Source organism: Pleurodeles waltl, chromosome 2_1, assembly GCF_031143425.1.
Source record: "Pleurodeles waltl isolate 20211129_DDA chromosome 2_1, aPleWal1.hap1.20221129, whole genome shotgun sequence".
NCBI classification, from domain to species: domain Eukaryota; kingdom Metazoa; phylum Chordata; class Amphibia; order Caudata; family Salamandridae; genus Pleurodeles; species Pleurodeles waltl.
Genome location: NC_090438.1, coordinates 877382635 through 877409419, shown reverse-complemented (window position 1 = coordinate 877409419; position 26785 = coordinate 877382635).

The window sequence follows — 26785 nt, the reverse complement described above, 5'->3', positions numbered from 1 at the left end:
TGACACTCGCCCTGGGCGCATCAGGTTTAAGCCCTGAAGCGCCCAGGGTGAGTGTCAATCAGTGACACTTCGCCACAGAGTCTCACTGACCCCATCCCACTCTGTGACGAGGCTGGGACTGCTAAGTAAGCCAATGAGGGAAGGCAGCAGTCCCAACCCTCCTGGGACCTGGAGGCTGAAGTTAAGTGTGTGTGTGTGTGTGATGTTTTAAATTGAATGTTTGGTGCGCGCGTGCATATTTGAGTGTAATGAATGTTGTTAATGGATGTGTGTGTGTGTGTGTGTGTGTGAAAGAATGAGTGTGTGTGATCTTTTAAAATGAATGTTTGGTGCATGCATGCATGTTTGAATGTTATGAGTGTTAATGGATGTGCGTGCGTGCGTGCATGAAAGAATCCGTGTGTGTGATGTTTTAAAATGAATGTTTGGTGCGTGCATGCATGTTTGAATGGAATGAGTATTGTAAATGGATGTGCGTGCGTGCGTGTCTGTGTGTGAAAGAATGAGTGTTTGTGTGTGTGCTTCCCGCCGCCCCCTCCCTCCTAAAGCTGCCGGCCGCCACTGATGCATTTTTGCCCATGACCTCCACGTGAGGCAGAACAGGCGTAGGCAGCAAAAATATTAAATCGACCAATACAGAGAAAGGTAATTCCCTGCAAGTCATGGGCATTGATGTTTTGTTTTTCAGAAACACTATCTTACTTTGTGGATTCCATTCTAAGAAACTGACATAGTACTGAGGAGTCATTCCAGGTATGATAGTCTGAAGGACGTTGAATTTCTAACAAGATTGGCGATACCATTCTGGTGGAAACATTTTCAGCATTAATGTCTTGCCACATTGTGAACCTAACATGCTGCAAGTGGATGATCTGCCACTGGCTTAACAGCCTTGGCAGATCGCCATGGCAGCCTGGTGGACTGCCAACAGCGATCTAATTACCCCTAAGTTTGCATCTAAATGTGAGCCTCATCTAAAAAGTGTTGACTCTTCGAGTATATGTAGGTGAAAATCCAAAGCTTAATTCAAGGGAGGTGCACAGGTAGAGTCTATACAATATATTGGATATCACAGTTCTAACAGTTGCATTAAAGTATCAACGTGCTGCCAAGGTTAGGTGATGCACGTATGTAACACATATATTTACATAATAAACAGTAACCAGAGAGCACACAAAGTACATATATAAGTGCAACACAACAATCATTTACTTCTTAGAGCCCGTAATAAGAAAACAGATAGCACTCGTATTGAAAGTGGGTAGCTGATAGATACAGAGTGAAAGCAATGCCGTATGGATACAGAAACGTATGGTTCACAAATCGCTAATGTTTTCAAAGCTGACACTGTTGCTTCCCACCCCAAATAAATAGTTTGTTGCACTTTGGTATTCTTAAAATTCACAACTTTTAAGGTCAAAGCATAAAGGAAAGCACACCCTGTGTCTACCATGATGTCAATGATACCTGGAAAGTAGGAGACAACATCTTAGAGTATGTGTGTATACAGTGCTGTTTTAAACTGTTTATTTCGGATATAATAATCCATAAAACACAACGCATAAAAAGGTACAAATGATTAAAAGTCAAAAATATATTACATGTAATGGAGTTAAAAATGATGAATACCAACTGTCGCGTATAAAGTGCCAGTGCCACAGTCATATCACCTGATAAATAAAAACACAGAGCGACATTGAATGATAAAACGATCTATAAATATTAGAGAAAGCTCATGTTAATTAAGGCAGGGCTAATATAGCATATCAACACTTCACATTTTAATACCTCGCTTGCGAATGAGCCAAGCAGCATGCAAACATTTTGTCGATGCAATGACAATCACTCCTTTAGTGTCAAAGCACAAAATAGGAAGGGCAGAAACATAAAGTTGGAAAACCAAGACATTGCACGCAGACTTAAACCATTGTTTATGTGGTCTAGCTAAGCAGGGCAGAAGAAAGCAAAGTGATGTAGAGTTACTTCGGCTACATTACAAGAGTGGGCACTTGGCCGAGTTACAGTACTTCGCCCCATTTCACACAGAAGCTGTTCACAGGCAGAACCCCATACCTCCATTTGGATAAAGTTGTAATGGGGTGCCTTCTGGGAGAGTGTCAAAGGACAGTGTATTAAAAGGGGTGGTCTTTACATCTAGAAACTGGTCTGTCAGGCTCCTCATCTTAACACATTTCAGTCCCCTCAACCACAGGTGCTCCTTTAAGCTATCTTTTATTAGGGAGCGAGAAACTAGCTTGGCTGTATCTGGAATATCCCAAATGAAAGGCATGCCTATTTCATAGAGCGTAAACTCTATACGGGCAAACCAAAGGATATTCTCACAGCCCGATGATTTTAGAAGCACCTTGATCAAAATTCCAAATATGTAAAAACATAGGGGCATATTTATTCTCTGTTTGTCCCGGATTTGCGTCTTTTTTTTTACGCAAATCCGGCGCAAACTTAACTCCATATTTATATTTTGACGCTAGACATGTCTAACGTCAAAATATTGAAGTGAAAGACATTTTTTGCCTGTGGGAAAACTACCTTGTGTCTATGAGTTGCAAGGTAGGCGTTCCCAGGCAAAAAATTACTCAAAGGCCGTAATGCCTTATTTATCCTCCCATGCAAAAATCACGCACAGGAGGAGGAGGGCCCTAAATAATGGCACTAAGCCTGCTTAGCACCAATATTTAACGCCTGGATCAGGGCAGGCGTTAGGGGACCTGTGGGCCTTTTTCCATGGTCCGAGACCATGGAAACAGTCCACGGGTGCCCCTTCCTGTCCCCAGGGATACCTCCACCCACCAGCACCCACACCTGGAGGACCTCTAAGGATGGGGGACACCCTCCCAGGTAAGTCCAGGTAAGTATTTTCTTTTTTCAAAGTGCCATAGGGAGGCCTAACTTGGGCCCCCCTTCATGGCATTGTGCCCAATGGCCATGCCCAGGGGACTTCAGTCCCCTGGGCATGGCCATTGGGCTGGGGGCATTACTTCAGTCTTTAGTTAGACAGGAGTCATGTCCATGGGGGTTGTGTGTGGAAATAATGACGCTAATCAGGTTGGAGTCATTTTTTCCACTCTAACCTGACGAGCGCCATTCTTTCATGCACAAACTCCAGTTTCCCCTATGTCTCCACCACCCAGTTAGCGTGAATCATTTTGATGCTAACTGGGCCTTACAGCCGGATGGTGTCATAGCTTAAATATGATGCCTGGTTGATATCCAGGAATGGTGCTAGCGGGCGGTATACTTTTTAACACAAACCTGCACTAATGTAGGTTTGCGTCAAAAAGTATAAATCAGGGCCATAACACTAAGGGGCAGATTTATGGAAAGTAGCGCTGCACTGAGTGGAGTGCCACTTTCCGTCTGTCCCTTAGCACCCCCTACCACCACCATGTGTGTACCATATTTAAGATACTACGCACCAGGGGGCTATAGCGTCTTTTCTCATGGCGCTATTGATGTACTCTGCAGGAGTAGCACCAAAATATTGATGCTACTCCTGCAGAGTACATAGGGCCCCATTCTAAAGAATGGAATTCCCCTTTTAACGTCTGGTCTTGAGCAGGCGTTAAGAGTGCCATAAAAAATGGTGCAAGGAAATCTCATAGGTTTCCTTACGCCATTTTTCCGGCTCCCCTAAAGCCCCTTTGCATACATTATGTCCCACCCAGGCATAATGTAGCGCAAAGGGTTACAGAGTGGCGCAATGCATGCATTTGTCCACTCTGTAACTATAGCATGGCAATTTCGGCCTCATTGGCCCACATTAACATAACAAATGATGAAGTTAATGTGGTGCAAAGTGGCACTAGGGCATTAGAAATATGCTCCAAAGTGCCTCATTTACAACAAACTGGCACATTGATCATGGGGCGCATTTTTGGTTGCCCTTGCCTGGGCCCCCTAAAACACCATGGTAGCACTGTAAGTTAGCACAGGTGCATCAGAATTTCTGATGCAGCTGCGTTTCTTTGCTTGACTAGCATCAAAGGTTTTGACGTTAGGCCAGCAAAGCTCATGGATGCCCATTTAAAACTGTATAGTATCACTTTAACGCCTGCTCCAGAGCAGACATTAAAGTGATGCAAGAATGATGCACATAAATCTTGTATATTTCACTGCACCATTCCTGCAGGCCTCCAATTGGGTGAACGTCTCTTTTGCATACATCATACCTGGCACAAGGTCAACGAAGACCACATACAAGTGGCCTTTGTCAAGTGTTACAGTTTTCCAGTACAGGCTACAAAAGTGGAGGATTTGATCCACCGGCACTGACGTTATTTCTAAATCCCGCCTGCATATCAGAAAAGATGGGATTATCCTCTGCCCAATCCAGCAACTTTCCTAGAATAAGATGACAGAAGAGTTTCTGGAAGGTTTCAAAAAGGCTGATAGCCCTGTAGTTCTCTGGGTCATCTTTGCTACCTTTTTTTTTTATAGATCATGGCGATCTCAACTGTTTGCCAGAATGCAGGAATGGAGCCACCTTCTGATAGGGAGTGAAAGAACAACTGGAAGTAGGAGGCCCATATCAAAGGTTCTGTTTGAAACAAGTCTCCAGTGATGGAGTTGGGGTCTGGAGCTTCATGTAAGGGGATTTCTTCGATCGACTCTACCATCACCTGCAAGGGAGGAAGTCACATCTGCAGTATCTCTGTTCTCACAGACAGGTTTGGCTGTGTAAATCTTCTGGAAAGGATCTATCCAAGTCTGAGTGTGGATATTGCAATTGACACAAGCAGCAGCATTATGTTTGCCATGGTCCACTATACCTAAGCTTGTGTTCCCATTGACGCTTAGTCTGAAAAAGTGCCTCTTTTTAATCTTTACTAGCTCTGGGAATGTATCTTCTCTGTAAAAGAGCATGCCTTGACTTCCTGCAGCAGCTATCAAACCATGCACAGCGGGTGTGGGGCCTGGAACCCTTACAACCATGTTTACTTAACAAGCTGCCAAGACAGGTAAACAGGTTTTCATGGGACTTAAGAACAAACACATGGTCAAGAGTTCAGGGACCACTAGGATCTAAACCCTCTAGTGTGCTAGCCTCCTGGCAAATAGTCTGGCCATCACATTTCGATCCTTATAAACAACGTCCCATTTTAAGTTCTATTTGTTGTTGGTAAGGGCCAGTTTGGCTCCAACCTTGGAAGTGCCATCCTGATGAGCACAAGCCCTCTGAGTCAGCTTAGGAACATTGTGATCATTGTCATAGCACTCGATACCCTCCATATATATTACAAAGGGCCACAACGATAAAAATATACAATCAATGCAGCTCCTTTGCAGGGTGCACTTGAAAGTATGATTTCTTCTGCAAACCAAAATGGACCAATATTGCAGGCCCTAAGGCCAATATGAAGATATAGACTCATAAGCTGGGCAACAACCAGTGAACATTTTTTTACATGATCCAAATCTAGTTGTGGAATACTCCAAGCTGTCCTCCTCTTCCATTGGCTTAAAGGACCAGGGACCAAGAGGTTGAAAGGTAAAATTAAATTCCCGACGGCAATCACCCTGTCATTATGAGGGGGAGAATCAATCAAATTTTCTAGGACGTAGAAAATGCTAGTTGGCCTATTTCCCCACTCGGCCTATAACAGACATTAAAAACATAATAATAGAAGCAACAGTCCGAAGACATCCCAAAAATGTATATCAGACCTCATAATGGTGAGAGTTAATGAGTTGTTGACCCACATAATAAATCTGCCTCCTGGCAAAAACACCTGCCACCAGAGGCAGCTGGTCAAACGAAAGTGGTACACCCTGACCTGTGGACTAGCTCAATGCACCACGTTTCCTTTGCATGTATGCATCAAATGAGTCAGTGAAGTTACCCCAATCTGGATCTGCTAATTTAGAGTTGAGACCAGCAACAGTCCATGAAAGTGTATTGCAGGCTGTAGATTGCAGACTTTGCATAGGAGACATTAAAATCTGTTCTGCAGGAACTGATCAGTGGAGTGTGTATGTGACCCCAGTGGGAAAACCAAAAATGTGTTAGCTACTACGGCGTTAGCCTGCTCACCCAGTTGACCACCAAGTTGTGAAAGAGTTCCACTAGCACCAGTTTCTGGGATTTTGGGGGAGGACAAGTCTGTAAGGTGACCAAAAGTCCCCTTTGTAAAGATTATGTTGGAGGTATTAACTATGGCTTTAACAAGGGTTCCTTGTTGGCCTCTTATTATTAGAAGTGGTCCAATAGCACCAGGTGACAGACTAGGACACCATCAGATTTGGCTACCCAGACATGATAAGGCTTCGAAGGAGTGTTTGTGGGGATTTAAAAAATTGTACTGCCAGATATACTTTATCATCCATACGGCAGAAAAGCATACCTGCTTAAAATAAAGAGTGGAAGGCCCGTAGAAATACCTCAGGGGGGATGTCTGGATATGGCTTGGGGAAGATGGCATTTGGCTTAATCGCCATAGAAGCAGTTCAACAGTTAAAGGGGACTTGAAGTTCACTAACACACAGTCTTTGTCACAGTCTTTGGGGAGGATACCAAGCCAAGATGATCGTCTCACTAATAGCACTTCTTGGGATAAATCCTGGGGCCATCTCACATTAGTTTTTAGCCAGTGGAATATTTTGGTTTTTGGAAGCCCTGCCCACCCCAGGACCTACTTAATGGAGGCCATAGCACAACGGCTCAACAGACGCACCCAGTGGGTGTACCACTGACAAGCCGTAGGCATGCCAAAGGCAAGCCTGTCTTTGCCCATCTGTGCCTGGACCACACCCAGTGGTTCTCCCTCCCCCTGATGATACAACATTGCTGAGCTCTACACCCTCAACCCTGGATGCCCTCATAAGCAAAGACTTCCAGTGCTTCAATCCCGATCCTGGTATCTTTCACCGGCATCCACTGCCACTTAATTTTCCATAACACACACACCAGCCCACCGACCAGCCTCACTTTGAGCACACCACAGACAACACCTGAACACAAACACCAACTCGCATGTGCCTTTCTAAACACACTCTCACTATGCAAGCATTCTACCAAATTGTAGGACCTCATCGCCATCCTCGCACCCTACACGGTCTTCATCACCCAGACCTGGCTCAGCCCCACATCCACCCCAGACATTGCCACAGCCATACCCGACAGATATAAAATCACTCACAAGGACCGCACCAGCAAGCCAGGAGGAGGAACAGCCATAATCCACAAAGAGTCTGTATAGTGTACCACCACCACCACCGACAACACCACCACTTCCATGGAACATCTTAACTTCATGCTCCACATGGATGATAAAACAATCATTTATGTAACCCTCACATATCAACCACCAGGCCTGCACTCCAGCTTCTGCAACACCATCACAGACCTCATTGTTCCCGTAGCCTTAAACTCCAAGGACTATGGCCCTCATTAGGACATTGGCAGTCAGTGAAAAAGTGGCAGTAATATAGCCAATATGCTGGCAGTAAGTACCACCTAATTATGACCATGGCAGTGAGAACTCCTATAGACAGCCAATGTACCACACCAACCACCAGGGCGGAAACAACACTTACCACGGCGGTGGTCAACAACAGCCAGGCGGAAGACAAAGTAACGCCCACCATGTTAAGACACATCACACCTCCATCTTTTCCGGGGAGGTACCAATGCCATCAAAAGCCTGGTGGAAACGCATCACTGAAGAGAAAGGACCCACCATCGTAGACACAAGGAAGAACATCACCGCCATGCAACCCGAACTACAAGTCTTTCTGGTGATCTTCTACGTTATGCTCCACCTGGAACACCAACGCTGACGAAGATGACGACAGTGAGTACAGCCGCCTAGCACAGAAGGGAGGGTGGGAGGAAAACAGAAGTGACACACACATGCACAACACACACTCGTCACACACACCATGCACACAATCAGCTGCACACGAAAAACAATGTGTCCCCAAAAAACAGCAGAATAATGCAAGGACAACAGGAATGGACTAAAGTGTTTGTAATCAGATCAAAATCAAATTTAATAATAAAATTTTTCAATGAAACAGATATGTACACATGTACACAAAGGGACACTGACAGGTCCAATGTTCAAAGGGCTCACAGGGCCACAGGACACAGTTGAAGGCCCAACTCAAATCCTGACCACATCCGGATAGTACACTGCAGGGGCATCAGTTTGCAAATAGTCAGGCACCTCAGGGGAGGTGGGGGGCAGCTTAGCCAGATGTGGGAACAAGCCCACTGGTTCTGGAGGGGGCTTAATTCCCATTTCTCTGTGTCCTGGGGATGGAGGAGGCTCCTGGGCAGCCTCTGCACTTTCTGATGGCTGCAATTCATCAGCTGGCGGTAGGGGCCCCATGACAGCTGGTGGTGGTAGAGGTGTCACCCTGAGAGCCTCCGCTTGAGTAGAGGGCATCGCCTCCTCGAGTACATGGGGCATGGATCCCTTACCCTTCCTGGCAGGGGTGGATGGGCTCATCCCCTTCCTGCCTGGTGGTGCAGGCTCCTTCCCAGTCTTTTCTGGTGGTGCAGGCTCCTTCCCTTTTTTTCCTGGTGGTGCAGACTTCTTCCCCTTCTTTCCTGGTGGTGCTAGCTTCTTCCCCTTCTTCAGTGGAGGTATGGCATCCTTACCACCACGAATAGGTCGTGCTACCACTGTCCCTGTGGAGTGTTTGGCTGAGGTGCTGGGCTGTGTCCTTTGTACCTTACTCATACGGGCAGGACAGGGGTGAGGGGTAGGGAAGGGGGCAATTTGGGAAAGGAAAACATTTTTAGGGACGTTGGAGGGGAGGGAGGAGTAATGGGAGTGGAGTTTGAGGGAGTGGTTGTTGGAGGTGTATGTCTGCTGGACTTGGGTGAAGGTGCATGGGATGTATGCTGATGTGAGGTGGCTGGCTGTTGGGTGTGTGAGTGCTTGCGTTTGTGTCCTTTAGGAGGGGGGGCAGATAGGGTGGGAAAGGACAGAGGGGACGCATGCATGGCTGTTGTGGAGGTGTCTGACAGTGAGGTGTATGTTCTGCTTGGTGTGGTGATGCTTGTAGTGGATGTTGATATAGTGCATGCAGGTGTGAGTGTGGACATGACTGGGAGGGAGGTGGTGGATGAGGAGGAGGAGGAGGGGAGACAGCGGAGGCAGTGGATGTTGTTGTGTCTACAACATGTATGGTGTTTGCGTGAATGCTTGTGGGATGCTTTTGTTTGCCTGAGACACTCTTGGGTGTTGTCTTGTGTGCATGCTCATCTGTGTGTGTGTAGGAGGCTGGCCTGGCTTGTAGTGGGTACCAGAGGTACTTACACCTTGTGCCAGGTCCAGTTATCCCTTATTAGTGTAGAAGAGGTGTTTCTAGCAGCTTAGGCTGATAGAAGGTAGCTATGGCAAAGCAGCTTAGGCTGAACTAGGAGACATGTAAAGCTCCTACTATACCACTGTTGTCATATGCACAATATCATAAGAAAACACAATACATAGAAGTACTAAAAATAAAGGTACTTTATTTTTATGACAATATGCCAAAAGTATCTCAGTGAGTACCCTCAGTATGAGGATAAGTTATATACACAAGATATATGTACACAAGCCAGGTAAGTAATAGCAAGAAAAGTAATGCAAACTGTGTAGAATTACAATATATTGCAATAGGAGCACATAGGTGTAGGGGCAACACAAACCATATACTCCAAAAGTGGAATGCGAACCACGAATGGACCCCAAACCTATGTGAGCTTGTAGAGGGTCACTGGGACTGTAAGAAAACAGTGAGGGTAAGAAAAATAGCAAACCCCAAGACCCTGAAAGGTAGGTGTAAAGTGCACCTACTACCACCAGAGAGCACAGAAATCGTGATGGGGGTTTCTGCAGGAAGAACAAACACCAACAATGCAACAATAGTGGATTTCCAGACCTTAGTACCAGTAAGACAAGGGGACCAAGTCCAATAGTCGCGACAGTGTCGAGAGTTGGCAGGAGCCCAAGAAATGCCAGCTGAGGGTGCAAGGAAGCTACCACTGGATGGAAGAATCTTGGAGTTCTGCAAGAAAGAAGAGAGCTAGGGACTTCTCCTTTGGAAGATAGATGTCTCACGTTGCGATGAAGCTTGCAGAAAGACCCCAAACAAGCCTTGCTAGCTGCAAGGGTTGTGGTAAAGCTTTTTGGGTGCTGCTGTGGCCCAGGAGGGACCAGGATATCGCCACTTGGAGGAGGAGACAGAGGGGGCGCCCAGCAACTCAAGGAGCCCTCACAGAAGCAGGCAGCACCCACAGAAGTACCTGAACAGGCACTAGGAAGGAAAGTGAACTGGAGTCCACCCAAAGTCACAAAAGGGAGTCCCACGACGCAGGAGGACAACTCAGAAGGTTGTGCACTGCAGGATAGAGTGTCAGGGACCCTGGCTTGGCTGTGCACAAAGGAAATCCTTGAAGAGTGCACAGGAGCCGTAGCAGCTGCGAATTATGTGGTACCAAGCAATGCAGTCTAGCGTGGGCAGGCATGGACTTACCTCCACCAAACGTGGACTGAAGAGTCACTGGCCTGTGGGAGTCACTTGGACAGAGTTGCTGAGTTCCAGGGACCACGCTCGTCAGGCTGAGAGGGGACCCAGAGGACCAGTGATCCAGTCTTTTGGTGCCTGCGGTTGCAGGGGGAAGATTCCGTTGACCCACAGGAGATTTCTGCAGGGCTCCTGGTGCAGGGAGGAGGCAGGCTACCCCCAGAGCATGCACCGCCTGGAAACAGTTGAGAAAGCCGGCAGGATGAGGCAATACAAGGTTGCTAGTAGTCGTCTTGCTACTTTGTTGCGGTTTTTCAGGCGTCCTGAGCAGTCAGCGGTCGATCCTTTGGTAGAAGGTTAAGAGGGAGATGCAGAGGAACTCTGGTGAGCTCTTGCATTTGTTGTCTGAAGAATTCTCCAAAGCAGAGACCCTAAATAGCCAGAAAAGGAGGTTTGGCTACCATGGAAGGAGGATTGGCTACCAAGAGAGGTAAGAGCCTATCAGAAGGAGCCTCTGACGTCACCTGCTGGCACTGGCCACTCAGAGCAGTCCAGCGTGCCACAAACACCTCTGTTTCCAAGATGGCAGAGGTCTGGGACACACTGGAGGAGCTCTGGGCACCTCCCCTGGGAGGTGCAGGTCAGGGGAGTGGTCACTCCCCTTTCTTTTGTCCAGTTTCGCGCCAGAGCAGGGCTGGGGGATCCCTAAACCAGTGTAGACTGGCTTATGCAGAGATGGGCACCATCTGTGCCCATCAAAGCATTTCCAGGGGCTGGGGGAGGCTACTCCTCCCCAGCCCTGACACATGTTTCCAAAGGGAGAGGGTGTTACACCCTCTCTCAGAGGAAATCCTTTGTTCTGCCTTCCTGGGCCAGGGCTGCCTGGACCCCAGGAGGGCAGAAACCTGTCTGAGGGGTTGGCAGCAGCTGCAGTGGAAACCCCGAAAAGGCAGTTTGGCAGTACCTGGGTACTATGCTGGGGACCCGGGGGATCATGGAATTGTCCCCCCAATGCCAGAATGGCATTGGGGTGACAATTCCATGATCTTAGACATGTTACATGGCCATGTTCGGAGTTACCATTGTGACACTATACATAGGTAGTGACCTATGTATAGTGCACGGGTGTAATTGTGTCGACGCACCCACAAAGTCCGGGGAATTTGCCCCGAACGATGTGGGGGCACCTTGGCTAGTGCCAGGGTGCCCACACACTTAGTAACTTTGCACCCAACCTTCACTAGGTGAAGGTTAGACATATAGGTGACTTATAAGTTACTGAAGTGCAGTGGTAAATGGCTGTGCAATAACGTGGACGTTATTTCACTCAGGCTGCACTGGCAGGCCTGTGTAAGAATTGTCAGAGCTCCCTATGGGTGGCAAAAGAAATGCTGCAGCCCATAGGGATCTCCTGGAACCCCAATACCCTGGGTACCTCAGTACCATATACTAGGGAATTATATGGGTGTACCAGTATGCCAATGTGAATTGGTAAATTTAGTCACTAGCCTGTTAGTGACACATTTGGAAAGCAGAGAGAACATAACCACTGAGGTTCTGGTTAGCGGAGCCTCAGTGAAACTGTTAGGCATCACACAGGGAACACATACAGGGCACATACCTATGAGCACTGGGGCCCTGCCTGGCAGGGTCCCAGTGACACATAGACTAAAACAACATATATACAGTGAAATATGGGGGTAACATGCCAGGCAAGATGGTACTTTCCTACATTGTGTGCCTGGGATGGGTTGGGGTTGAGGAGAATAAGACTGGGAAGTGGAAGCTGGAGGGGGGACGGTAGAAACAGGGACAATGGCTGCCATCGTATAGGAGGCCAGAGTCTGAATCGATCTCTGTTGGGCCGCCAATCCACTGTGAATACCCTCCAGGAATGCATTGCATTGTTGCATCTGGGATGCCAGCCCCTGGATGGCATTCACAATGGTTGACTGCCCTACAGAGATGGATTCCACTACCAAGGATATGGCTAGTCACTGAGGCAAGATGAGGACCACACCCCCCAACTGCAGCACTCCTGGGACTCGGGATGCCCTGTCTGAAACGCACTGCTAACAAGCTAGGTCACCTGTATTTGCCATACACCCATTACCTTTCAGATGACCCACACTGCAATGTCTAGCCTGGCCTTAGGAGCATCCACTAACACACATCCACCACCCGGATACCACCCCACCAGCCAAAATATGTATTGATACCCACTGTACTTATCCCCTTGTGTCTGCTTTGATGCCCTCAAGTGCCCATCCAGCTCAGGGTAGGGCACCGGCAGAATGCAGGTCATCAGGGGTGTCAAGGTATGACGGGCACCCATTCCTCGCTGGGAGGCAATCCCCAGCTGGGCCTCCGTGGTCTTCTGTGCCAAGCGTCTCAGGTCCTCCCACAGTTTCTGACAGTGGGTGCTCCACCTGCCATAGAACCCCAGGGTCCGCACGTCCTTGGCGATGGCACGCCATAATCCCTTCTTTTGATGGGCGCTGACCTGCAGAGGCAATACAGACAGGAGAACACCATTAAACAAACAGTCCAGTCTGACACACAAATGGCCCACCATACCCATTTCCATCACCATTGGCACACACATAGGCCAGTCCACAACAAGTACACCACCAACAGTAAATCCTCCACCCCCCACCCACCCTTACATGATGCTTTCACACACATCTCCATGCATCCTTGCTACATGCATCATGGACAAAGTGTACTCAACAGTTGGCATGGAGGCTCATACAGCTGTCCGTACTGGGGTTGGATTCCATCCACAAGTCGCTCCAACTCCTCCAAAGTGAAGGCAGTGGCCCTTTCTCCGGTCACACGGGCCATGGTAGGACCCAGACACAGGTAACAGCAGCACATGCAGTGTAGGTCTTCTCCTGTAGAAGGTCAGGAAACAAGTGAGGATTGAGACAGAAAATGTCGGTCACGTCTGCGGTGGTGTACACCGTCACCGCCGACGTAGATTCTCATTGGCCACTGTACTCCATAGAGCCCCATATTATCCAATGAGGAATTGCAGTGCAAGACTGCCTTCTGCCACGACACCCAATGTCAGCGGAGTACGCTCACTTCCACCTCACCCTACATACAGGACAGACGGTCTCCATTTCAGGGGTGGCAGGCATTTCAAGAACTGCTGCGTCGCGGATTAGATTGGCACATACTTTGACATTAGCACTGTCCCAATACAAAAGTGCACCATGTGGACTGCTATTGCGGTTTTGTCGTTCAAATTGTGACAGCCTACTCACTCTTGTGTCCCTTAGATAACTAATGCTGCGGATGAATAGGAGGTGGAGACTTACCCCTTTGTACAGACCCCTGGTGGACTTAGCTACACTGGAGGACAGGCACATTATACTCACCTATAGAGTGGGCAGGGCCACAGTCACAGAGCTGTGTGCCCACTTGGATCCATACCTGACCTCATTTATCCGTCATCCGACAGGGATCCCCCCTTTTGTGCAAGTGCTATCAGTGCTCCGTTTCCTTGCGACAGGTTCTTTCCAAGTGACAGTGGGCTTGGCAGCAGGAATGTCACAGCCAATGTTCTCAATTGTGCTGGCAAGAGAGTTGTCTATCCTAGTAAAACACATGTACAGCTACATAGCTTTCCCCCCGGTGGAAGATTTTGCCTCTGTGAAGGCTGGATTTTATGCAATGGGGTATATCCCCAATATAATTGGGGCGATTGACGGGACACATGTTGCGTTTGTCCCGCCCCGCCAGAATGAACAGGTGTACAGGAATCCTAAGAGTTTCCACTCCATGAATGTGCAGATGACGTGCCTGGCGACCAGTACTTCTCCCACGTCAATACTAAGGGCCATATTTATACTTTTTGACGCACAACTGCGCCAACGCAGTTGTGCGTCAAAAATGTTAACGCCGGCTAACGCCATTCCAAAGCGCCATGCGGGCGCCTTATTTATGGAATGACGTTAGCCGGCGGAGCTGACTGGTGTGCGTCAAAAAAAATGACCCACACCAGGCAGCGCCGGCGTAGGGGAAAATGGAGCTTGGGCGTCAATAAATGGGGCAAGTCGGTCTGAGGCAAAAAATCTGCCTCAACCCGATTAGTGCCATTTTTTTTTACTCCCACCCTCCATTGACATGACTCCTGTCTTAGCAAAGACAGGAGTCATGCCCCCTTGCCCAATGGCCATGCCCAGGGGACTTCTGTCCCCTGGGCATGGTCATTGGGCATAGTGGCATGTAGGGGGGCACAAATCAGGCCCCCCTATACCACAATAAAATGTAAAAAAAAATACTTACCTGAACTTACCTTAAATTCCCTGGGATGGGTCCCTCCATCCTTGGGCGTCCTCCTGGGGTGGGCAAGGGTGGCAGGGGGTGTCCCTGGGGGCAAGGGAGGGCACCTCTGGGCTCCTTCCGAGCCCGCAGGTCCCTTAACGCCTGCCCTGACCAGGCGTTAACAAATGACGCAAAAGCGGCTGGAAGTCATTTTTTTTTACCCGCCCACTCCCATGCGCCATTTTTGCACGGGAGTTTAAATAAGGCGCACATGCCTTGGAGTCATTTTTTAGACGGGAACGCCTACCTTGCATATTATTAACGCAAGGTAGGTGTCTACGCTAAGAAATGACGCAAACTCCAAGATCTTTGGCGCTAGATGGGTCTAACGCCAAAGTATAAATATGGAGTTAGCTTTGCGTCGGATTTGTGTAAAAAAAAACAACGCAATTCCAGCGCAAACAGAGTATAAATATGCCCCTAAGTACCCTGGGTCGATGCATGTTGCCTTTGTCCTGAGGAATAGCACCATCCCAAATGTGATGGCCCAACTACAGCGGCACAGGGTGTGGCTAATAGGTGAGCCCTTGTTCCCACCCAGTATATGTTGGTGTATGCCTATGGTGTGGGCCATATAGGTTAGTGCGTGGCTAAATGTTTTCCCTCAATGCCTGCAGGTGATTCTGGCTACCCAAACCTATCGTAGCTGCTGACACCTGTGAGGAATGCCAGGACAAGGGCTGACAAACATTATAATTAGGCACATGGATGAACCAGACGGATCATCGAAAGGACTTTCTGCCTCCTGAACGCAAGGTTCAGGTGCCTCCATCTGACAGGTGGATCCCTGTGCTACTCACCAGAGAAGGTCTGCCAGATAGTAGTGGCATGCTGCATGTTGCACAACTTGGCCCTCAGGCGCCATGTACCTTTTCTGCAGGAGGAGGAGACAGGAGATGCGCCTGTGACAGCAGTAGACCCTGATGACATTGAGGATGAAGAGGCTGAGGATGAGGGCAACAGAACCACAGTTATCTATCAGTACTTCCAATGACACACAGGTGAGACAGTGCAACTTCACATTTCTATGACTATTGGTGTATTCTGTGTGGCTGTGGCATGATGGCATCAACTACCTTTTACCTCTACTTACTGTCACCTATGCTTTATCATTTTACATATGTTGGTGCTATGATAACTGTGTACTGATTTGCTGACTACAGCCAGGTACATGTCATTATTTCTATTCTCTCACAGTGTACATTTCATTTGCAATGGATCTAACTGTTTTCATAAATACACTTTTTCAACACATAACATCCAAGTATTCAAGTTGTGTTCAAGGGTGTTTATTTTAGTGCTAACAAATTGAGGGAAAAGTGCAATGTATGGGGTGATGATAGAGGAAAGTCCAGGGTATTTTTCCAGTCTGTTTGTAGCACAGGTGCAGTTTCCAAGGGGCCCTAGGAAGGGGAGCAACAGCAGTTCAAGGAGGACAGGGTGAATGAGTGGGACACAAGGGGGAGAAACAGGAGAGTCTCAGTTCCTGGTGGTGGTCTTGGCAAGTGTGTATGACTTCTGTCTGGGTCACGGGGAACGTTTGTGGGATGGTTCATCTTCTGCAGGTGGAGGAATGCTGATGGCCTGTGGGTCCTGTGGCATGGCCTCCTGCCCACTAGCGGCTGCAGAAGTGGAGAGCTGGTCAATGGACTTGCTAGTGGTAGGGACTCGCTGCTGTGCTGTTGCTTCCCTCATGATGTTGGTCATGTCTGCCAGCACCCATGCTATGGAGATCAGGGTGTTGTTAATGGCCTTCAAGTCCTCCCTGATCCCCTGATACTGTCCCTCCTGAAGCCACCTGTTCTCCTGCACATTGTAAAGTATTTGGCCCATTATGTCCTGGGAATGTTGGTAGGCTCCCAGGATCTCAGAGAGTGCCTTCTGGAGGTTCGGTTCCCTGGTCCTGTCCTCCCACTGATGCACAGCTTTCCTCCCAGTGTCCCTGTTGGCCTGTGCCTCTGTCCCCTGAATGGTGTGTCCACTGACCCCAGATCCCTGATTGTTTTGGGGGCGAGGTGTGACCTGGGGTCCCTGTACAGGTGGACACACTGCAGATTGACGTGTCCTGGGGACAGAGGTGTGGGTATGCTGGGTGGGTGCTGTGGTGTTGGATCCTGATGGGGAGGCTCTGTGGTGGTCTGTGAGTGGGCTTGGGTAACCAGCTGTCCAATGGTCCCTGATGGGCCAGGTAGGTCATCCAGATCCAGAAGTCCTGAGTTACTTTCAACACTGGGGGCATGTTCTGTTGGAGGACTGGATAGTCGAGGCACCTCCTCTACACTGACATTGGCTGGGGTACCTGTGGTGATGTAAGTGATGTATTATGCTTCATGTGTATGACATTTGTACATCCCTGGATTCCCCTCTATCGTTGGTGTTGCCCTGACACCTTTTGCTTGTGTATGGTGATGTTTTGTGGGAATGTTAGTTTCCCTTTGCTGTGCATGCTTTAGTGATGGGTGTCCATACATTGGTATAGGATTCAGGGCCTGGCATTGGGAGATGCAGTGTGTTGTATGTAGCGGAGTGATGGGAATGAGGGTGAGGGCCTGAGATGGCATGCAAGTAAGGGGGTGATAAGTAATAATTGTTGACTTACCAGTGTCCAGTCCTTCGGCTAGTTCAGCGAGTCCCTCAGGATGCAGGATTGTGAGTACTTGCTCCTCCCATGCTGTGAGCTGTCGGGGAGGAGGTGGGGGTCCACCGCCAGTCCTCTGTTTGGAGAGCTGATGCCTTGCTGCTATGAAACATATATTACCCTGAAGGTCTTTCCACCTCTTCCTGATGTTGTCCCTTGTTTTTGGGTGCTGTCCCACGGCGTTCACCCTATCCACGATTCTCCACCATAGCTCCATCTTCCTTGCAATGGATATCTGTGGACCTGTGCTCCAAACAGCTGTGGCTGTACCCTGACAATTTCCTCCACCATGACCCTTAACTCATCCTCAGTAAAACGGGGTGCCTTTGTGGTGCCATAGGTGTTGTGTGTTGGTCAAAGTGTGTTTAGGAATTTGGTGGGGTGTGTAATGTGGGGTGTGGGAGAGGATGTATGGGTGTAAGTGGTGTTTGTCTAGTTGTCTAAGTGGTCTTGGTGTCAGTCTAGTGGCTATAAATTGTAATCATAAAGGGTTGTGGGTAATGTGGATGTGTGTTTTATAGTGGCGTGGGTGTGTGGATGTGGTGTATGTATGGGTGTCAGGTGTGCGTTTTTGGTATTGGCTAATGTGGTGTTGTTTTGTGTGTGGGTGTCCATTCTGAGCACGGCAGTATGTCCCGCTAATGGTTTACCGCCGTTGAATGTCCGTCATGGTGATTCGTGGGTCATAAAGTGGTGGGTGTTGTTTTGCTGGTGTAACGTATGGGTTTTGGGACCGCCACTTTATCACTGACCTTTGGTCTGGCGGATTTGTGTATGTGACTGTGTTCTGTTGGATTGGTGTGTGTGTGTCATAACAAGGTTGATGGATATTCGCCACTGTGGCGGTATGTTGGTGGCTGTCAGCGTGGCAGTAGGTGGCATTTACCGCCAATGTCATAATCTAAGGGCCATATTTATACTTTTTGACGCTAAACTGCGTTAGCGCAGTTTAGCGTCAAAAAAATTAGCGCCGTCTAACGCCATTCTGAATCGCCATGCGGGCGCCGTAGTTATAGAATGGCGTTAGCCGACCGGCGCTGCCTGGTGTGCGTGAAAAAAAACCACGTACACCAGGCAGTGCCGGCGTAGGGGAAAATGGCATATGGGCGTCTCAAAATGGGGCAAGTCAGGTTGAGTCCAAAAAATCGCCTTAACCTGATTTGCGCCATTTTTTTACGACGCCCATCCCCCATTAACATGACTCCTGTCTTAGCAAAGACAGGAGTCATGCCCCCTTGCCCAATGGCCATGCCCAGGGGACTTCTGTCCCCTGGGCATGGTCATAGGGCATAGTGGCATGTAGGGGGGCACAAATCAGGCCCCCCTATGCCACAAAAAAAAAAAAAAAATACTTACCTGAACTTACCTTAATGTCCCTGGGGTGGGTCCCTCCATCCTTGGGTGTCCTCCTGGGGTGGGCAAGGGTGGCAGGGGGTGTCCCTGGGGGCAGGGGAGGGCACCTCTGGGCTCATTCTGAGCCCACAGGTCCCTTAACGCCTGCCCTGACCCAGGCGTTAAATTCAGGCGCAAATGCGGGTTTTTTTGCCCCGCCCACTCCCGGGCGTGATTTTTGCCCGGGAGTATAAATACCACGCACATGCCTGGGAGTCATTTTTTTAGACGGGAACGCCTACCTTGCATCTCATTAACGCAAGGAAGGTGTTCACGCCAAAAAATGACGCTAACTCCATGAACTTTGGCGCTAGACGCGTCTAACGCCAAAGTATAAATATGGAGTTAGTTTTGCGTCGAATTTGCGTCGAAAAAAACGACGCAATTTCGGCGCAAACGGAGTATAAATATGCCCCTAAATTTCTACATCGAGGACCCCAACAACAACAACAATGCACACCTCCTTGGCAGTATGAGTAGCCTCAGATTGACCCTAATCAAACACGACCCCAGACACACCTCAGGACACACACTGGATCCCATTTTAACCTCCAGCAACAGCATCAAATACAGCCATGTCAAGGAACGCACATGGACCGATCACTTTATCCTCCATTTTAGCATCTCCAGCCCTGCACTTCCACCCCAAGATGACTAGTGCCATCCACTGGCAGTGGAACGAAATCTCAGAGACCTTCTGGGCGGATGTCCTCAGAAAATCCAACCCCAACACCTCCACAAAGTTCAAACAGGGAATGAAAAAAGTCAATACCTAGATCACCAATTGTGCCTACAGCAACAACCAGAGAAAATCCTACAAAAAGGCCAATAAGTACACCCAAGAACTCGGAACAGTGAAACGAGACAGCAAACAGCTGGAGAGTAGATGGTGCACTAGCAAGGATGCCTCTGTCAGAGCAGCCTTTAAGACCTCCCTTAACGTCTACCAGTACCTGCTGAGGGCATCAAAGAAGACAGCTCTTGCCTCAAGCATCAAAACCAGTGGCAACAACACCAAAGAGCTTTTCAACATCATTAAGGAATTCTCCAACCTGGCTGCCAGCAAAAACAACATCACACCGTCACAGGAGCTGTGGGACAACTTTGCCTACTTCTTTGACAACAAGACTGCAATCATATACAGAAACTTAGAACCCAACCCAAACCTACGGACTTCGTTGACAGATACGTCACCACCGTAATCAACACAAACCACACATTGATCACCTGGAACATCCCCCCTCTACCCAGGACATCACCTCCAACATCAAATCCATCCACTTGCGAGCTCTCAAGGAGCCGTGCTCGCACCACATCTTCAACTTTGGAAAACAAAGGATTGGCCAGGAGCTCACCACCCTGCTCAACACCTCTAATACTACGGTAGTGGAAACACGCTCAACATGAAAACATAGATCAACACCATCTTTTTTGCCTGCTTCCTCACTTTGCACATGCTATGTAGGATATTCAAGTGGCTACCCCTACACACGAGATGCACCACGATACAGGCCCTCATCACTACCTGCCTGGACTATGACAAAGCCCTCTAGGTAGAAATCAACACACACCTCCTACAAAGACTTCAGACCATACAGAACGTCACAGCTAGACTCATCCTAGGCCTTCTCTACCCAGGGAACTCTACTGGCTCCCGATAAAGAAGAAATACCAACTCAAGTTGCTGACCAACGCACACAAAGCTCTGTCTGCTGGTGGTTTCAGCAAGCGAGACAACTTCAAATAAGGAAAAATTGAGCCTGCTGTACATATGAATATGGAGACTCTACAGTAGGTAAAGATCTATGTATCTAGTGTTGTAACCTTTAAAGCCTCTAGTTTTGCATCTATTAAATGAAGACAAGCCACTAGGAGAGCAAGTTATGTTTTTAGAATGGTCCTATATTTTTCTAAGTTGTTCTCTATACAATAAATCATCCAATGGAAGTACGTGGATCTCTAGTTGACCACGCAGGGCTGTGAAGGAGAGTGTACATCACTAGATTGAGAGTGCTAGTGTGCCTGGTCCTTAGTAAGTAAACTTACAAGGGGACGCATATAGGTCGATGAACCTTTTGAATCACCTGGTGTGTCCTAGCTATGCGATAAACAATTGAACCATGCACAACACTAAACATCACAAACCAAACATTAATGAAAACCTATCTTAATAAAAAAATACCATCACTCTCAAGTGGGTTAATTGTTTTTATTTCCTATTGGTTACAAACTTTATTAAGCATCACAAAAACTTTATTCATCAAAGAATCACTAAATCAAACAGCATTTCACTAATACTTTCTCTAACACATTATATAGTAATTCAGCAAAGCAATTTTCGTCAGTCAATCGTCACCATCAATGTCGCCCTTGTCAGCCTACCTAACCAAGATTAGCATCAGCATGTGAGTCTTCATGCAAAGCAATTTGGAGAAAACATTCATTTGGAAAAAATCTATCTAAAGGAGAAAATACTTTAAAACAGCGCAGTGGGTACCTAGAAGGAAAAGCATTATTATAGATACTTATCCAAGATGGGTCAGCAACAAGTCAGTCTTTGTCTCCAGGTCATCAGTCATCAGCAAAGTATCAGGCTCACAGAGTGTAAGCCCAATTATCAGCACCTCGGACAGCATCTCCTGACATCATCAACTTTCTCCTCTGCGCTCTGATTTTTCTCTTCTTGTCTTGCCTTTTTTTAGGGTCTCTCAGTCCATCCTACTAATTGCTAATTGGTCAACCTTATCAGAAGTTATGACTCTAACCTATGGGTTTTGTTTACCGCTTATACATGTCTATTTAGGATTCAAGTTCCATTAGTTTGATTGGTTCTTTGTTGATGAGAACATCATCCGGCCCTACAGGTAAGGAAATTGTTGCACATAGTCTTTTAGTCAGAGCTTCCATTGTTCAAGTCCTGGGAAAGTGCATTTCGCCAACACTACACATAATTGTATCAAATTGTCTTCATCATCTCCTGTCTGCTGGTACATTGCAGAATGTTCTAGCAGAGCCATCTGAACTCTGCGCAGTTCAAGGTCCTTCTCTCCAGTTCCAGTCCTCGCAAGCCTTGTCACATCCTCACGTTAGAGCAGTCAAGACCCAGAAAAACCAGGCCTTTAGTTTGGCTAAGTTAAAGATGCAAATTAACACAAAACATAGGTTATACGTCCAAGTATGACATAATAATACATTTTACATTAATATTTCTCATTATTTAGCATCTTGACAATACACAGGGTGACCACTCCCCGTGGGCACATTTTGCTTACATACGTTAATTTTAGATATTAGTTTCTTTATCGAATTTTCTCATTTATAAACACACACAAATCAGCAGAAATTTCTTATATTAGCATATCTGCTTCATCAATGAGTTCACCTACTAATGGATTAGGCCGGGTGGTGTGTGTGGAGTCAGGAGCTTTCATTCTCTTGACAACTGGTTTTGCACAAGTTATCATTCTGGGCTTAGTGGTGGTAGCTAGGGAGTCAGTATGGGAAGGGCAATGCTTTTTGCCAACAGAAGATATTGCTTGATCCTTATTAGGTACTAGTTAACTTTCTAGACAAATTAGAATATCTCTTAGTGGTATAACACAAGAGGGGTTACCCCTTCGCAGCCTCTTCTGGTCTATGTCGGGTAAAGACAGGCCTGCCTTGATCCTGTTTTGGCTCAGGCACAGGCCCGGGCGTGTCCCATGCATGTCCAGTGCTGCGGGCTGGGTCTGGTGCTTTAATGCATGGTACCTTAGTTCCACCCTTCCTGGGCTCAGTGGCGGCAGTGGACATAGACCCACCCTCTGCCAAACAGGATACCAAGTGCAGAAGATGCAGACAGAGAGCTGCCTTTAGAAACACACCCATCCTGGAAGCTGGTACTACAGATTTAGGGGGTCATTCTGACCCTGGCGGTCGCGAATGAGGGAAGCACCGCCAACAGGCTGGAGGTGCTTCCATGCCCATTCTGACCGCGGCGGTAAAGCAGCGGTCAGAAAACCGGGACTGGCGGTTTCCCGCCGGTTTTCCCCCGGCTGGGCGAATCCGCCAGGGCAGCGCTGCAAGCAGCGCTGCCATGGGGATTCTGACCCCCTTCCCACCAGCCTGTTTCTGGCGGTTGTCACCGCCAGGAAGAGGCTGGTGGGAACGGGTGTCTTGGGGCCCCTGGTGGCCCCTGCACTGCCCATGCCACTGGCATGGGCAGTGCAGGGGCCCCCTAACAGGGCTCCATGAAGCTTTTCACTGTCTGTCTAGCAGACAGTGAAAAGCGCGACGGGTGCAACTGCACCCGTCGCATGCCCGCAACACCGCCGGCTCCATTCGGAGCCGGCTTCTGTGTTGCAGGCCTCCTTCACGCTGGGCTGGCCGGCGCTACCATGGGTAGCGCCGGCCGGCCCAGTGGGAAGGTTGGAATGCCGGCAGTGGTCTTTTGACCGCGTAGCGGCCAAATGGCGGTTCCCGCCTGGCGGGTGGCAATCGCCGCCCGCCAGGGTCAGAATGACCGCCTTAGTGTGTGTGTCTTAGTCCCACCCTACCTGGGCTTAGTAGTCACTGGGGGATGTAGTCCCACCCCAGCCAAACAGAATACCAAGTGGCAGCAGTTGGAGTCAGAGATGTATTCCCACCCTAGCCAAAAAGGATACCAAGTGGGGGCAGTTGGGGGCAGGGAGCTGCCTTACAAAACACACCCATGCTGCAGGCTGTTGCTGTTGCTTTAGATTATGGGCCTGATTACAACTTTGGAGGAGGTGTTAATCCGTCCCAAAAGTGATGGTAAAGTGACGGATATACCACCAGCCGTCTTACGAGTCCATTATATCCTATGGAACTCGTAATACGGCTGGGGGTATATCCGTCACTTTACCGTCACTTTTGGGACGGATTAACACCTCCTCCAAAGTTGTAATCAGGCCCTATGGGGGTCATTCTGACCCCCATAGGCGGCGGATGCCGCCGGCCCGGAGGGAACCGCCAGAAGACCGTACCGCGGTCGAAAGACCGCAGCGGTCATTCTGAGTTTCCCGCTGGGCTGGCGGGCGACCGCCAGAAGGCCGCCCGCCCGCCCAGCGGGAAACCCCCTTCCACGAGGATGCCGGCTCCGAATGGAGCAGGCGGAGTGGAAAGGGTGCGACGGGTGCAGTTGCACCCGTCGCGATTTTCAGTGTCTGCTATGCAGACACTGAAAATCTTTGTGGGGCCCTGTTAGGGGGCCCCTGCAGTGCCCATGCCATTGGCATGGGCACTGCAGGGGCCCCCAGGGGCCCCACGACACCCGTTCCCGCCAGCCAGGTTCTGGCGGTCAAAACCGCCAGAACCAGGCTGGCGGGAAGGGGGTCGGAATCCCCATGGCGGCGCTGCCTGCAGCGCCGCCATGGAGGATTCCTCAGGCCAGGGGAAAACCGGCGTGAAACCGCCTGTTTCCCTTTTCTGACCGCGGCTTTACCGCCGTGGTCAGAATTGGCCTGGATGCACCGCCAGCCTGTTGGCGGTGCATCTGCGGTCCCCGGCCCAGGCGGTCTATGACCGCCAGGGTCGGAATGACCCCCTATGTGTTTTAGTCCTGCCTTTACTGGGCTTAGTGGTTGCTTGCGGGTGTAGTCCAACTCCAACCAAACAGGATACCAAGTGGTGGCAGTTGCAGGCAGGGGGCCACCTTTCAAAACACCTGTGCTGCATTTTAGAGCATGTGTGCCTTAGTACTGCCCTTCCTGGGCTCAGTGGTGGCTGGGGGAGGCAGTCCCATCCCAGCCAAACAGGATACCAAGTGGCAGCAGTTGGTGGCAAGGAGCAATCTTTAGAAACACTTTGGCCCTGATTTATACTTTTTTGTGCAAAACTGCACTAACGCAGTTTTGCACCAAACAAGTTTAGCACCAGCTTGCACAATTTCTGTGCACCAGCCGGGCACCATATTTATGGAATGGTGCAAGACGCTGCAAAGAGTAGGCTAGCGTATCAAAAAATTTGTTAGTTGGGTAAGGCTGGCAGTATGGAAGAAGGGGGTTTTTGCACCAAAAAATGACGTTCGGCAGGTTAGAGTAAACAAAAATGATTCTAACCTGCCTAGAGTCATTTTCTGACACAAAACCATCCATACCACATGAATCCTGTCTTACAAAAGACAGGAGTCATGCCCACCACCCCATTGTCCAACACAGTGGACCAGGGTCACTTGGGCATGGCCATTGCTCCCAGTGCCATGCAGGGCGGCCCACTTCAGGGCACCCAATGGCACTTTAAAACAAAAAACAATACTTACCTCTACCTCCCTATACTTACCTGGGATGGGGTCCCCCATCCTCTGCCGACCCTCTGGTGTGGGTGTTCCTGGGGAGGGCACCTGCGGTCTTATACCATGGTGTTCCACCATGGAAATAGGCCCACAGGTCCCCTAACACCTCCACTGACCCAGGCGATAAATAATGGGGCAAGGCAAGCATTGCCCCATTATTTACCCCTCCCCGTCCCATGCCTGATTTTAGCACAGGGTAAATATGGCGCAAAGGCCATAGAGTCATTTCTTGCACGGGAACGCCTACCTTGCATCTCATTAACACAAGTTAGGTTTCCACATCCAAAAAATGACTTTAACTCCATGAATTTGGTGCTAGGCGGGTCTAAGATGAGTGAAGAAGTTCCCCTCTAGGTGCATCACTCACTCTCAATCTAACCAAAGCCATTCTTAGCAAATATTTTGGAGACCCTAATAACAAGTGCACTGGTAGTGTTCATGAACCCTTTTTTATGTTACTGTCCCTGATGTTCGCAAACTGTTGCACTAGCAATGAATGTACATAATATTTGCAAATCTTATATTCAGTAAGAAAAAAAATGTAAAGGGCCCCATCTGCCTCAAGCATCCGGGTTCCATGTGGGTGTATGGTAGGCAACTTTAGGGACTGCCACCAGGCATTCCAAAAACTATTATCACTAGCCACCAGCCAAATCTTGGAGAGCTGTGACCATAGAAAGCTAGAACCTTTACATATTGGGATGGCAAGAACATTAGAGGGCCTATTCTTCCAGGGCTCATAAAACAGTAAAGCCTGATGAGCACCAATATGCAGTTTGAGGGGTCATAAGGAGTAGGGACCCTCAAACTGCTGCCTAAAAGAAAAATACAGATCAAATTCAGAAACGAAATGCACCTCTTCAAAATGCACCTGGTCAGAATCCTCAAATGGCCACTGGAAGCTGGTCAGCTGGGATCTTCTTTAAGGACTTGATGCTGAGGACTCTGGTCAGTTCCTTTGTACCTGTAGCTTACAGGGAGTCCAATCCTAGAGTTGCATGAGCAAGGCAAAGTCCCTTTTCTCTTGAGGCCCAAAGCAGTCTTTGTGAATGCAGTGTCAAGGTAGAGGTCAGCGCTCCAGCAGGGCAGTCCCTCTTCTCCATTATCTTTTTCCAGCAGGGATCTGAATTGTGAGTAAGCTCTGCCATATTTATCCTTGCTCCTGGGGGTGGAAAGCAAGGGGTGCTCCTGTCCAATGTGGTGCAGGCCAATACCCTCTGGGATGACCATTTCCTGAGAAGTGTGGCAAAAAACATAGCAATATTCTTTAAAAAGCCAACATGGATGAAATCTCTCCAGGAAGGTTACATCTGGCTGAGTCCACCCACTAGTGTGGTCAAGTTCCTCTACCATACCTCCTCAAGCCTCTCTCATAATCTGATAAGTGAGGCTCCTAGCTGTCTTGCTGTGAAGGAAATGGGGGAGGTCCAGTTTCTGTCCCAAGTGGCTTTCCCTACTTTGAAGACCAGTTTGACTACTCTCCCCCCATCCTGCTCTGCCATCTACTTTAGCAATCCTTAGCCACTAGATGTATCCTTTGTGTCAGCCCATGCTTCTCAACACCTCAATAAGACAGTCTGGCTCAGGCTGCCAGAGGCTGACCAATCAGGAAAAGGCACTACAGGGCTGAATTTGGTAACTTTCAGAAAGAG